This window comes from Ornithodoros turicata, chromosome 5, assembly GCF_037126465.1.
Source record: "Ornithodoros turicata isolate Travis chromosome 5, ASM3712646v1, whole genome shotgun sequence".
Classification (NCBI taxonomy): Eukaryota; Metazoa; Arthropoda; class Arachnida; order Ixodida; family Argasidae; genus Ornithodoros; species Ornithodoros turicata.
The window spans coordinates 72,048,545-72,062,025 of NC_088205.1; positions in this window are offsets into that span (position 1 = coordinate 72,048,545).

Genomic DNA, 13,481 nt, shown 5'->3' on the forward strand with positions numbered 1-13,481 from the left:
TTTACAGTGGTGGGGTCCCCGTGGCACTGTGCTGTGGGGGCTCCCTCGTGTATTCCATGTCTATCCAATGTGTTATTCGGGGTCGATACGCGTTGACGGAGGAGAAATTTTTACCAAGTTTCCGTTTCAGGGATGCGCTTCAGGCATGCAAAACACATTCCCTTGGACAAGACCTCTTATGGTGGGGGCCCCGGGGCAAGTGCCCCCCCCCCCCCCCTAAATCCGGCACTGGTCACTTGTATACCTACATTCACAACCACCAGGAGGGCACAGAAGGGCATTGCACAGGAGCTTTCACTGACTTTCACAGAAACGGTGTTAATTTTGCGTGGCCCCGTGCATTCCCCAATCTACAAATATTGCCTTCTAAAGTACGAGGGTGGTTCCATAAGTTTCCGGCCCGACCAACTTTTAATAGTCATAGAGACGAAACAAGTGTATCATTTTTCGACATAGTCACCCTTAACTTCTATGCACTTTTGACACCTTTCAACCAGCATTCTTATACCCTTGAAAAAATAGTCCGAAGTTTTGTCGTCAAAATGCTGGAAAACTGCCTCTTGCACCTCACTATCGTTTTGAAATCTCCGTCCTCTGAGATCCCTCTTCAAGTTTGAGAACAGGAAGTAGTCACTCGGTGCCAAGTCTGGACTGTAGGGTGGGTGGTGGATTTTTTCGAAGTCGCACTCCTTCAGTGCAGCCTTGGCAACAGAAGCCGTGTGGACAGGGGCACTGTCCTGGAGCAACCGGACACCTCGGCTCGACCTGCCGCGCCTCTTTTCCTTGATGGCGTCTCGCAGTCAACAGCAACTTTATTTTTGACTTTGGAGAGTGGGGAGGTTCATCGCCACAGGTGATACTCTACCCCATTGCTGGTGGGAATGTGGGGAATAAAATAACGAGCCCCGTCACAATAACGATCGAAGTCCGATGGTGTCCAGAAATGTCAAAAGAGCTTTGAGCGCGGAGCGTTGCTGGGCTGGATTAGGCCAGGGACCAAGCAATTTCGATAGGGAGAAGAGGCGAGAGTCCAGCTGACGAAGAGACTCGGAGAGTGCGGTTCGGGAAGGTTGGTAGTGGGGGCAATGAAGAAGAATATACTCCAGATCCTCGAGAGCACCACAGTGGCATCAGGTCGGAGAATCAACCTATCTCAAGCGGTAACGCCACTGAGCTGTAAAGGCCACATCGAGGCGCATTCGGTGGATTAATGCAGCATCTTGACGAGAGGTGTTTCGTGGCATGCGGAAAGCGAGCGTTGGATCAACTCTGCTCAACATAGAGGGGGAAGAATGTCGGTTGTCCAGTGGCGGGAAGCCAGGGGTGTCACTAGGCGTCGCAGAATTGATCGGCGGTCTCCTCTCAGCAGAACGTTATTGGTCCGTTTCCTATACGAGAGTGCTACGTCTGCGGCGCTGTCGGCCTGCTCGTTCCCCACGAGACCACAATGGGCTGGAACCCACTGGAGAACTAGCCTGTGGCCTGCTGCGTAGATAGTGTGGTAAGCCATTAACACATCATAGGGGTGCGGATGGGCCTCGTGTGCCGGAAATTTCAAGTGCTTGAATTGCAGATTTGGAGTCCAATCGACTCACAGTCGGTGCAGGAGTGAAGCATAATAAGTCGCAGTCACCGTGGAGTTCCTCTCTTTCAAGTTGATGAGGATGATCCCATGACAATCCAAAAATATTGTTGCCATGGCCTTCTTTGTGGATTGTGTGACCTTGGCTTTTCTTGAGGGTGCTTCTCCTGGTTTGCGTCATTCCATCGACTCCTTTCTCGAAAGGGGATCATAGTAGAGCACCATAGTATCATCCCCTGTGACAATTGACTTCAATATTTCTTTTTTGTTCTCCTCCAAAAACTCTTTGGCACAGACGACGCGCTGTTGCTATTGAACTGATGAGAGATGTCGTGGTACCCATCTCGCACTGACCTTTTTCATGTGAAGGCCCTCGCCGATGATGCGAAAAACGGTTGTTTTGGAAAGCCCCAGTCTTTCTGAGATTTCCTTCACCTTCAGACGCCTGTCACTCAGCACATCCTTCTCGACAAGAGACAAATTTTCATGTGTCACCACTTCCACTGGACGACCATCGCGTGGATAATCTTCAATGGCCTCTCGTCCCAGTCGAAGCTGCTTAGCCCAGTCTTTTACCATTGTGTACGACGGAGAGGCTTCCTTGTACACGTTGTCCAGTCGGGCTTTAATTTCTTTAGCCGAAAGTCCCTCTTTTGTCAAGAATTTCATCCCAGCGCGGTACTCGATTTTTTCCATTTTAACTGAAGAGTGCACCCTGGCTGTTTGAAATGCCGCTCCCCAACCGACAAAAGCATGGAGAGGGTTGAGGGTGGTGCTCCGGCCCTTCAACAGATGGCGCCACGCGTCCTTAATCGCATTTTCAAATTCGCGCGCATTTTCTACCTCGGGCCGGAAACTTATGGAACCACCCTCGTATCATGGCACAGTGTACACTACGGTGTATGTCACGTCTATGTGAAACTAAATATCAGTGATGTCGTCAGTGAGCAAATAGACAAGGTCGTTTTCCCGTTCATACACATACTACAAGCATATGCTGCGGCTAAGGAGTTACTGCTTTTATTTTCTCGTCGCTGTTAATTACGTCAGTACATCATGCACTAGTCAGAGGTCTTCCAAGTACGTAGTCAAAGGCTTTCCTACACTGCATGAGGTTCATGTTTGGTTAATATGCTTTGCCGGACGTTACTGCGTATTTACTCTGATTCGGCTACAAAATTAAATTTTGCCAATGAGAGTGCGTCAGAAAGTGACAAGAAACGAAAGAAACAAGTCGCTATTTGATGACTATCACTCATATGGTAATGCTGCTTGACAGGCTAAGCATGAACATAACATCATGCTGCTGTAAAAGCTGTTGTAGATTACTTGAAGTAGAAGACGACATTACCTTCAGGACGAAGAGACTCACACAGACGACACGAACAATTAAGCTAAGCATAGGCTAAGTATCACTGCCTGTGCATGCAACCAGTGCATACGTATATAAGCATACAAGGAGTCCAAACACCCATGCTTGGCAATGACGAGTATATACTGCGAAACAACACAAGAGTTACAGAGAATATAGTTCGCATGGTGAGAGAGGAGCATACAAAAACATGGAGGACGCCGTTGTTATGACTTGGCGACTGGCACCATACCGGACGACACCAGATCAGCTGCATACGCGAAAACACGCTGCGGCGAAATCAGAGATCCACTTGAGATCCACCAGTACCTTCGCCGTCAAAGATCAATTGTTTGCCGCCAGTTGAGGATGAAAGGAACCGAACTGTGCGGTGCGTGAGAACCACGTCGACCTTGCGCGCCAAAGACTTTATATAGCATTGCGCACTACAGCCCATCTCTCTCATTTCTACTCTGACATCATGTGAATAAACTGCTACGTCTCTATCTTCCCTCGCTGAGTCTCCTTCGGCCTGCTACCACACCCGGAGTCGCAACACCGTGAAGACGAAAAATCCGATTTGCATGTTTTGTTATCCCGAATATTTTATGTGCTTGCTTTTGAAAGAATGTACATCGCACGTCCGTACGTCTTCTCCAGACGAATATCTCGCGACGTGATCAGCGTACAAGCAGCAGTTTGAATCATATACAGACTCACTACGCAGTGACTCAGAGGCGTCGTGCGTCCGCCCAAACCAATAAAGGACATCTTTAGATTTGTGGGCGGAGTTGTACCTGTAGGATTCAACTTGTCCCGATGTTTACGGCACAGGATTTCTACCTTATGAGTCATACTTAGCGCCGGTAGCGTATTAGCTCTGCAAATACTTTACAAACCGTGTGAAAAAAAAAAAAAATCTGTCATGCGGATTTACACTCACTACCCTCGAATAAATGTGCAGATAAGTCAACATTTCTTGAACTGGATATACATATATCACTTCTCATTTATCATATCAGTATGTCGCAGATTGTGATGTCATGAGGTGACATAAGGTAATGGCAAGAAGGCGGAAGGATACAAACGATAATACAGGCGTATTCTCAGCAATCCTCGTTTCACTGCAATAACGTGAAGGAAGTGTACAGGTGATGTATATGACACCCATGTTGGTGGTACCTTTTGTACAGGAATGAGCAAGATTTTACTCATGTACATAAATTGCGAATAAAATTCAGTATACGCACCAACTAAGTTGTTCTCGTGGCACAATAGAGATTTTCTGTTGCGTGTACGTCGATATGCTTATCGATGGGATACGGACGTCGTCGAAGGTTAGTGAACGTATAGTGACAGTTTACCCATAGTGTGAATGCTTCTTCGTTACATTGCAGCAAGCCTGAAAAGAACATAACAGTACCACGAATCGCGCACTAAACGAGAAGTAAGATGTGTCCAGATGCTTTTACGTGGGAAGATGAAAAACAGCGAAGGCTAAAGTCGCTATCGTAGCATCTGAAAGTAGTTTTTCCTGACTAATATGAACCGCCGTTGAGATATACTATATAGTGAAGGGATCATTATACACAATTTTACTTCGCGAATTCTGCTGAATACTTCAAAATTGAGGACTCACCCGTTGATCATGATTATGAAAGTGTATTTGTTTGTGTACTGGGTTTGTAAGTGTATTTGTTTAGCAACCGCAAAAGCATACAGGCTGTGCTGATACAGGACATGTAGCTCCAAACTGATTTTTATGGTGTGTGCATGTGCAGCTTGTGAAGGGTCGTATTTCGCCTCACTTGCCTTACACACCATTTTTAACACCTCTTATCGTGGGAAGATTTTTTCTTCTTTTTTCTTATAAATATACACACATACGTGTTCATCTGAAACGTGTTGGTAATGTTGTTTGCAAAATACCCCTTTGAAACAAGTTATGGAATACAACACTCTGAAATCGTGTATTCTGTAGAATATGACCTCTCAAGTGGTGCTTTTTGTACAATATCCTATTTACACGATGATGTTCTACTAAAACACCTTCTTTATGGTGTGAAACTTACACGAAAAGGCTGTGCGTCATACTGGACGAGATTATCTACAAAAAAAATACTGTCTAGGGAAAGAGTTAGCATATTATTCGTGTTTTCGCAGCTAAGCTGTATATTTTTTTTACTAATGTGTAACACTTACACACGATAACCGATGAAATACGGATATCGCACATCTCAAGATCACATCTTTTAAAGAGAAAGCTAGATTGTAGAAGGTAGGACTATTCAAGTTAAGAGTATGCTGCTAATTTCACTGGGTCTCGTCTAATGCTACATCAAGTGTGCAAGTTCGCTGAAGCTTACATTTCGAAAACTTTCGCAAGAGTCGCCCTCAGTGTCTTTATCGCATGTCTATCAAGGAATTAGCGGGGAACTCTGTGAAAACGACGACAGAGTACAGTACAAAGACGTTCTTCAAACAAATACTTTGCTTGCTTTCCATGCTACACCAAGCAAGGGAGAAAGAACACTTGTGGATAGTATTGCTGACTTCGAAGAAAACAATGTACCGTGACAGCGCTGCGAAGAACTCTACCTCGTACTTAAAACACGTGCTCGGACGCCATTTTTCTTGCGCACACCACGCCAGCACACCAAATTTTGTTACGACAAAATAGCAAAGTGAATGGTGATAGTAGACTAAAGCAAAGAGGAAAATGACAAGGGTTCTGTGAGAAAGGGGACAACGTACTACCAGTGTACGACCGCTTAAAGTTTGGGCCCGAACCGAACTTTTATTGAACCAGTGAAATATGACATCTAACGGTCATGGTGATTGTGACTCCCAACTTTTGTGACAGGATGTGATGAGAAGTCTCGTGTGGAGATACGTGACAAGCGAACAAAGCAAGCACGAACAGGCTCCGGTTACCGAGGATGACGTCAATGAACTCAAACAACACATTAGATCATTCCGATACGACCTGCTCGATGTGCTCAAGGACATCGACATGAAGATCGGCAGGGTGCTCAGACGGAAAGCCGAAAGTGAGTTTCCAGTTGATACAGAGGAACACTACTGTGATTATCTTGAAAACGTTACGATGACGAGATTGTTCCGCCTGCTCAATACTGTAGAAGTGGTTTTTTTCGCACGGAATTATTTTTCGCGTTTTTCGGGCACACCTCCAAAATCGCGAATTTAAGTTCCCGCGAATAACTCTGGCCATATGAGGGCGAACATCGTTCGGCGTTCGACGCTATACCGCGATTACCTGACCCTTTCTACTCCATGTAGCATAGGCAGTTTAAGCAAGCGCAGAAGATTGTTTTATCCCATCAGGCAAGATGAAAAGAAATGAAAATTCATCATGCTTTTGTTACACTTATAAACGCTTTGCACTATACATGCAATACACCACTATACCACGAAGCCAGAACGTGCCTTTCCCCGCATTCTCAAAACCAGCTTGAATGATAGTACCACATCTCAACCGAACTGGTCAGTGCCCCGAGTGATAATTAATAAGAACTGCTAAAATAAACTGGCTAACTTGCACACGGCCAGTACTATGGCCTCCTACAGGGTCCCTAAAAGCCATTTGACAGGACCTTTCCTCCTATCTCTGTGAGGAGAAGAAAGGAATAGACCTAGAATGCCGCAATCCACGTGAACAACGGATGTCTTAGTATGTGCCGAAATATGCCCGAGTATTGACGGCGGCACGATATGCAAGAGCAAAGCACTCCCGGAAACCTGTGTCGCGAATTTAAGTTCTCGCGAATCAATACTCAAAGCAGCTCTGCTCGAAAACGCGAAAATATTTTCCACGCGGAAAAACCACTTCTACAGTACTTGGTCAGTAGTGACGCCTATCAAGATTTTCCAGGTTCTTTCTTTTAACTGGTACGCTGCTTGGTCTCATTTCACGTGACGACCATTGGAGATACCCTTTGAAGTACAGCTTACGATGTCTCTACTGATAACCAAGATCATAATAACACAGATGATAACATAACTCATCTTATTCTCACATTACTCTTTGCCGAGAAAGTATATCGTGCAATAGATGGCAAGGCACATAAAGGGAACTGATGTTAGAGATGCGCAGTTAAAGTGCCGCTCTGGAGTAACAAATATATGTGTTTTAATCCGTATTATATATCAACGTTATTTAATGAACTATAAATGTCGCCGGTGAATACGTACTTATAAACATTTTTGGGGAAAAAAAAGAAACTCGCAAGACATCATAGTTTCTCATTTTCTCAGAGTACGTGACGTCATGATGTCTCTGCCGTCCGTCTCCTAGCAATACCGCACGCATCGTATCGGTTTCCGCATCTCCTCCGCATTTTGGAAGACAGCCAGCAGCTGTGGCAAGGACAGAACACGCAAAAGCAACTTTCAAGGGGCAACTTTGCCACACTGGTGGCATATTGTGGACACTATATGCATAGGTCGGCGCAATCAAGATCGCGGCAGCCTTGCCAGTGCTTCGTGGTCGCACTCATGATCGCGATCATCAGGCTTTGATAAGGCATTGCGATCATGATTGCGGCGGCCTATGACTATATGTCGTCATACCTCTCAAAAGCTAGATTTTAATTTTATGATATTTCCGCGTCACACAGAGAATGTGAGACAGGTAAATTTTAGTGATACAAAGCAGGTAGGATGATGACGTCACACGACGTTTCGTCCACCGTAGCGCTTTGACGGCGCTTTCTCACAGAAACATCACCTTCAGTAAGTCGCTATCTTCCCACAATTTACTACAGCATGCACCACCTTTCAGGTTCATCCAACAAGAAAATTAAGGTTCGTGTGCAAGTACGCCGCCTCCTGAAAGACTTCAGCATCACCCTGGAGGACGCTGCGGACAGCACTTTCGACAACCCTTCTTCGAGACGAGGAAGCGCTGCAAAATCCTTCGACAGCGACGAAGGCGGCGGGGAAGGGAAACCAAGCTACAACCGAGTGCTTCAACGCTGGCGAGACCTCGTAAAAGCCATGCAAGTCTCCCCCATCGTAACCGCCAGGAACCTGACCATACCTGACCAAAGAAAAGAGGAAGCTAAGCCTGGTACGGAAGATGGAGTGGAAGCAGCAAGGAAGAAAGGTGGTGACAGGAAGGGTGGGAAAACGGAAGTGCAGGCTATTGATATTGAACCGGGTCCCGAGGGCAAGGCGGAGGGTGTGAAGGAAAAGAAAAGTGGAGAGGAGTAAACCTGCGAAGAGGGAGTGGTACTAGTTTAGAACCAGTTTTGGGAAGTGTAGGCTGATCTGTGTGGTTCACCTGTTGGGTATAACTTGACCTTTCGCCGTGTTCAAGAAGGAATGTACAAATAACGGCGAAATCGTGGCGATATAGATAAAACACAGCCATGCGCCGAAGAGAGAAAATGGAAAGCGAAACCAGAGGAGCAGTGAGCTTCGTGCAAATCGCAGGCAGCTACCGAATAGTGTGTAACAAATGAATCAAAATATAGAATGACGTCAAATTACCTCCCTCAGCAACTACATGTTACTCTCCTGCTCAGTTACTCATTGTAGAGGCAGATGACACTTAACACATGTATGGGTTGAAAACTATATCAGCCGTATGTGGTGAACACGGTGTGACACGTGCAGCATAGGTAGAGATTGTGAGGGTAAGCAAAAGGACCAAGTAACAGAATGTACAGCAGAGTTTTGGAATGGGATCACCCATTCCATTCCAATTCGATTCCGAGGAATGAAAAGGTATGGCCAATTCCTACTCCTGGAATGGCTTGGCAACCCCATTCCTTTAATTCCATCAATAAAAGAAAAGGGACCGGTAACCATGCTCGGTATCCCAGCAGTGCTATTGAGAAGATTACATAACCCATCACGGAAAAAGCAAAAAGACAAGGTTATTTCGCCCTTGACCGTATGGCACCCATACCAGTCCATTCCAATTCCATTCCACCTGCGAAAAAAATGCCAATTCCATTCCGGGTTCTGATAAATCTGGAATCATTCCAACACCGGAATGGCAACTCCGCAACTCTGATGTACAACGTGTAACCGTACTCGTCAGACAAAACACAATCGAAATGGCTTATGTGCACATGCCTTACGTCCTTGAAGTCAACGGAGAGGCTGAGGTGGCAGCAGTAATGACAACAATAAATACTGGTAATTATTTAATAACGGAATGTATTGCGAATAAATGTTCTCTTCTCCTGAGTTACAGTTGACGTGGCTTATTTTGTAATGGATCTTTTAAGTGCGCAGTTGATGGCGCGCTAAGAATATATGCTTTTTATTACGCTAGGTAGGCTGCTGTGTGTGACCTAGCCTTGACTGTTTTAGTTATTTATTACCCATAAGAAAGTCGAGCGGAAGCTAGCGGTCATTGGGGTCATATTTGCGGTCTTCGAAGGGCCGCAAAATGTAAGCATTCGGCTGGAAACAACCACGAGAATACAAAGTAAAGCAGCTAAACGTTAGTGCAGATAACAAAGTGCCTCCTGCTTGGATTTGTGTTAATATAAAAAACACAATAAAAAAACGTGAAGGTTCTCTTGTTCTGACACCACATGTGACTACACCTCAGCTTAATACAATGTATCTACCTGCTACACTTGTGTTCACGTCCGCCATCGAAAATGTCGCTTCACGAGAAAACACAATCTATCACGTAAAAACGAGAAGGAGGATCTGTAGATGTAGTACATCCTACACGGAGCAAGGAATCCTGCGTCCCAATGCAATCTGGTCTTGCTCTAGCCGCGCTTTCATTGCACTATTTAATGTACCGAAACTTAATTATCCTTTATTCAGTCGCATGATGTCCTCGAAGGTAACGAGAACATGACAGAAAAATCTAAATTCTACGAAGAAAGATAAGACAACTAGAAGCATAAGCTATCAGACGCACTTGGTATGTATCGGGAAGGTCCGAAAGGCTGGGACCTCTAATGTCATTTTAGTGTGCCAGCATTTCTCGCCACCATCACCGTAAGATTTTACAATGACGGCATTTTAACCACTGCAAAACGATCGAAAGACAACTTAAGTTTGCTCCTGAGACAATCCAAAGCTAAGTTGTATCCTATATGCGTCATTCTCCTCTTCGACCAAAACTGCATACGAAGTTCGGATATGCTGTCGTTCTTTCCCATGTTTCTGCGGGAGTATCTCTGTATACAAAATGAACGCAGATGAATGATGAGCGCGAATCTACGCAGATGAAGTTTTCAGCGGTCAAAAGTTTATATAGTAGCAAAGTAACATGGGCAACACAAATACACATAATCTAATATACTTCAGCTGGACATATTTGCGAGATATCTGTTCGACTGAGAAACCGAGCGACTCAAATGCAGGATGCATTCTTCGATTCCGCAATGACTATACACCGCCATTATGTCACATGTTACGCGCACACTCAAAAATAAAAATAAAAATAAATGAAAAGCAGCTATGACATTTACACTATTTTTACTTGTTTCGGCTCGCGTTTGCTCTGATCATCCCGCCTTATACTCTTTGACACTCACTTTGCGTTGCCAAGATTACCGTCGTACATCAAAAAGAGCATAAATATGGAGAGACGGGAAGTGTTTTTATAGTCTTTTTTTTTTCTCGGATATACGCTCCTCTTACCTTTATTGTCCTATAGTCCTCAAAGATTCCATGCATAAAGTAAAAACCCGAGATTAGGGAATACGAAGAAACAGACACAAACTTCGTGTTTGTGTCTGTCCCTTCGTGTTCCCTAGTCATGGGTTTTTACATTATGCACCATCTTCACCAGCTCGCTTGCTTCTTAGCAACTTTTCAAAGATTCCATATCCTAGTCTGCACTCTTCAACGCATAGTACGCTCCAATAGCCAAACATCGTCCCGAATGATATGCCCTGATTTGTTGAAAATGGCAGGCGTACTCCTTTTTTGTGCCACATACGCACCACATAACGCCAAGCATTTTCAACAAATCAGGGGAGAGAACGATGTCATTTGTGATGAAGGTTGGCTGGGACCGTACCATGCGGTGAAGTTCTGCTTTAAGAGTATGGGTTTTGAAAGTTTATTTAGGCTTTACAACGCATTACACGCAATATATTCGTTAAACAGAGGCAGTCGTGATTGTCTCAACGGCACCGGGTCGACGTCAGGCGCAGCGCCTGAGCGGAACCCTCGATAAGAAAACGAAAGGGAAAATAAAAACGAACGAGGGGGGGGGGGGGTGATGGCAGGATAGGCTCGCCGTTGTTGGCCACACAGAAGTGGGCGTCGTCACGACTATAGCCAAAAAAAGAAAAGGAAAACGCATAGCAAAACAAAACACAAAGGAAGGACGGACGGATGGAGGATAGAGGAGGTTGAAGGATGGGGATGCGGTGAGGTGCACGAGTTCATCGGGGAGAGTACAGTATTAGATGGGTCGATCAGCAAAAACGAACGAAATTGACTACAACGCGACACGTCAGCCAATCACAGTAAATTAAAGTTACCCCCCCCCCCCCGCCCAGATTAACGTTTACCTCCTTCAAGAGTTTAGTCACACTCCTGGACGCTTCGTATAATATTTACAGATTACGAAAGGAAGAATACACGTTACAATATATGAGCGCGACTTCAATGACAATGATTTTACACTGGTGCAAGAATCTGGATTATTCTATATTTCTCTTATTTGCTTCTTGAGAGTGTAAGCACCTTGCATGTGCTCTTTATTGTCATTGCTCTTGTCAGCGTCAGTCCCGTGTGGCTCGGTATCTATATCGCAGTCTTTCCTCCCACGCTTCTTACACATACCAGAGACTTCCGATGACTGGTGCATATGACACAGGGCATGCACTGGAGTTACGCACGCCGTTGCACACAGCCTTCAAATGGTGCTCATCTAAACATACTTCACGCCTCCTTGGTATCATAGGACTGTTGCTCCTCCGTATGGACTGATATTTGACAGGTAAGCGAAAGGTTTAAAGCGATATTATATATATATATCCCCTATATACAGGGTGTCCCAGAAAACGTGTCATTGAATTATAATAAAAAAACTACACCACCTAGAGTCATGCGGGCAATGGCATTTGTTCTTACTGGGTTTTTGCCACCTCCTCATGTGAATGTCGTGTAACATAAGTTTAATTATGTAAATTTTTCAAAAAAGTTTAATTATGTAAAGTCGGAAATTTGCCAAGTAAATGTCACTTTTTTACCCCACCAATGTGAAGAGCGTGTCTAATTTACTCAAATTAATGATAATTGACAGGGACATTCAGGAGCTATCCCATCGGAAAAAATAGCCGAGCATCATGCTCTACGGAGGTCGCACAGAATAGCGCACGATGAATTTTTCAGCGCAATCTTTGTCAGCCTGACGAAAGGAGGTTGGAAACCCAGCCCTCCCCGACATCGCAGAGAGAGATAAAACAGGCACGGCTTATCACGTTCGACTTTCGCTGGGATAATGCTTACCCTCTTCCAATTTTAGGAACTGTTACTTTTTCTACTATCACTCTGTGGGCTGGCTTCGGAACCTCCTTTCGTCGCACTGAGAGCGATTGCGCTCAAAAAGTCATCGCGCGCTATGGTCCGGTGCTCCGAAAAGCATGATATTCGGCTATTTTTTCCGATGGGATAGCTCGTGAATATCACTGTGAATTATCATGAATTTGAGTGAATTCGGCACGCTCTTTATATTGGTGGGGTAAAAAAGTGACCTTTACTTGGCAAATTTCCGAGTTCAGTTCGCAAATATTTACATAATTAAACTTGGAGTACATGACATTCACATTAGGAGGTGCCAAAAACCTAAGAAGAACAAATGCCGTTTACCGCATGATTCTAGGTGGCGTAGTTTTTTTATTATAATTCAATGACACGTTTTCTGGGACACCCTGTATAACATAAATATAACGAAAGCGTTAAAGCTCCGCACTTCGTCCTTTGTGTGGGTGTGTGTGTGTGTTTTGCACGGAGAGAGAGGTCAGATCAAAACAGAGAAAGCCGAGGCCAGAAAAATTCCGAGCTCACGCTCCTGTGACGATGCATTCTGCACCAAAAAGAAAGGAGAAAAGCTTTTTTTTCTGACTCTGTGATCCTTTAGTCCGAATTTTCCCGCCAATGAGACCAGTATGAACAAATCAGGGAAAAACGTTTCTATGTTTGTCAAAAAAAATCACTCGGTTTGCTGGGGAAAGTTAAAGCATATTCTGTGAGCGGACTATTGATATGCACAATAAACAAAGCGAACCGGCACATCGGTCTCCTGTAGATAACGTAGACAAAACAGGGAGCGCAGGTACTGAATCCACCACGAGCACTGACCCGAACAGCTGCGGTTTCTCCTTCGTCTTTGACAAGCAGCTGTAGGGAGCAGTACGTGAAGCAAAATACGAAACTACGTGCACGCCACATATGTTTCATTCATATGTAACCAATGAAATTGGTCGGTGTAGCGCAGGGAGGGTATAGCCAACGGGATCGAAAAATTAAGCGTAGCTTGTACATGTGACCTCCGCACTTAAGAAATACTTCGAGGTAGTGCCGTGCGAATATTCG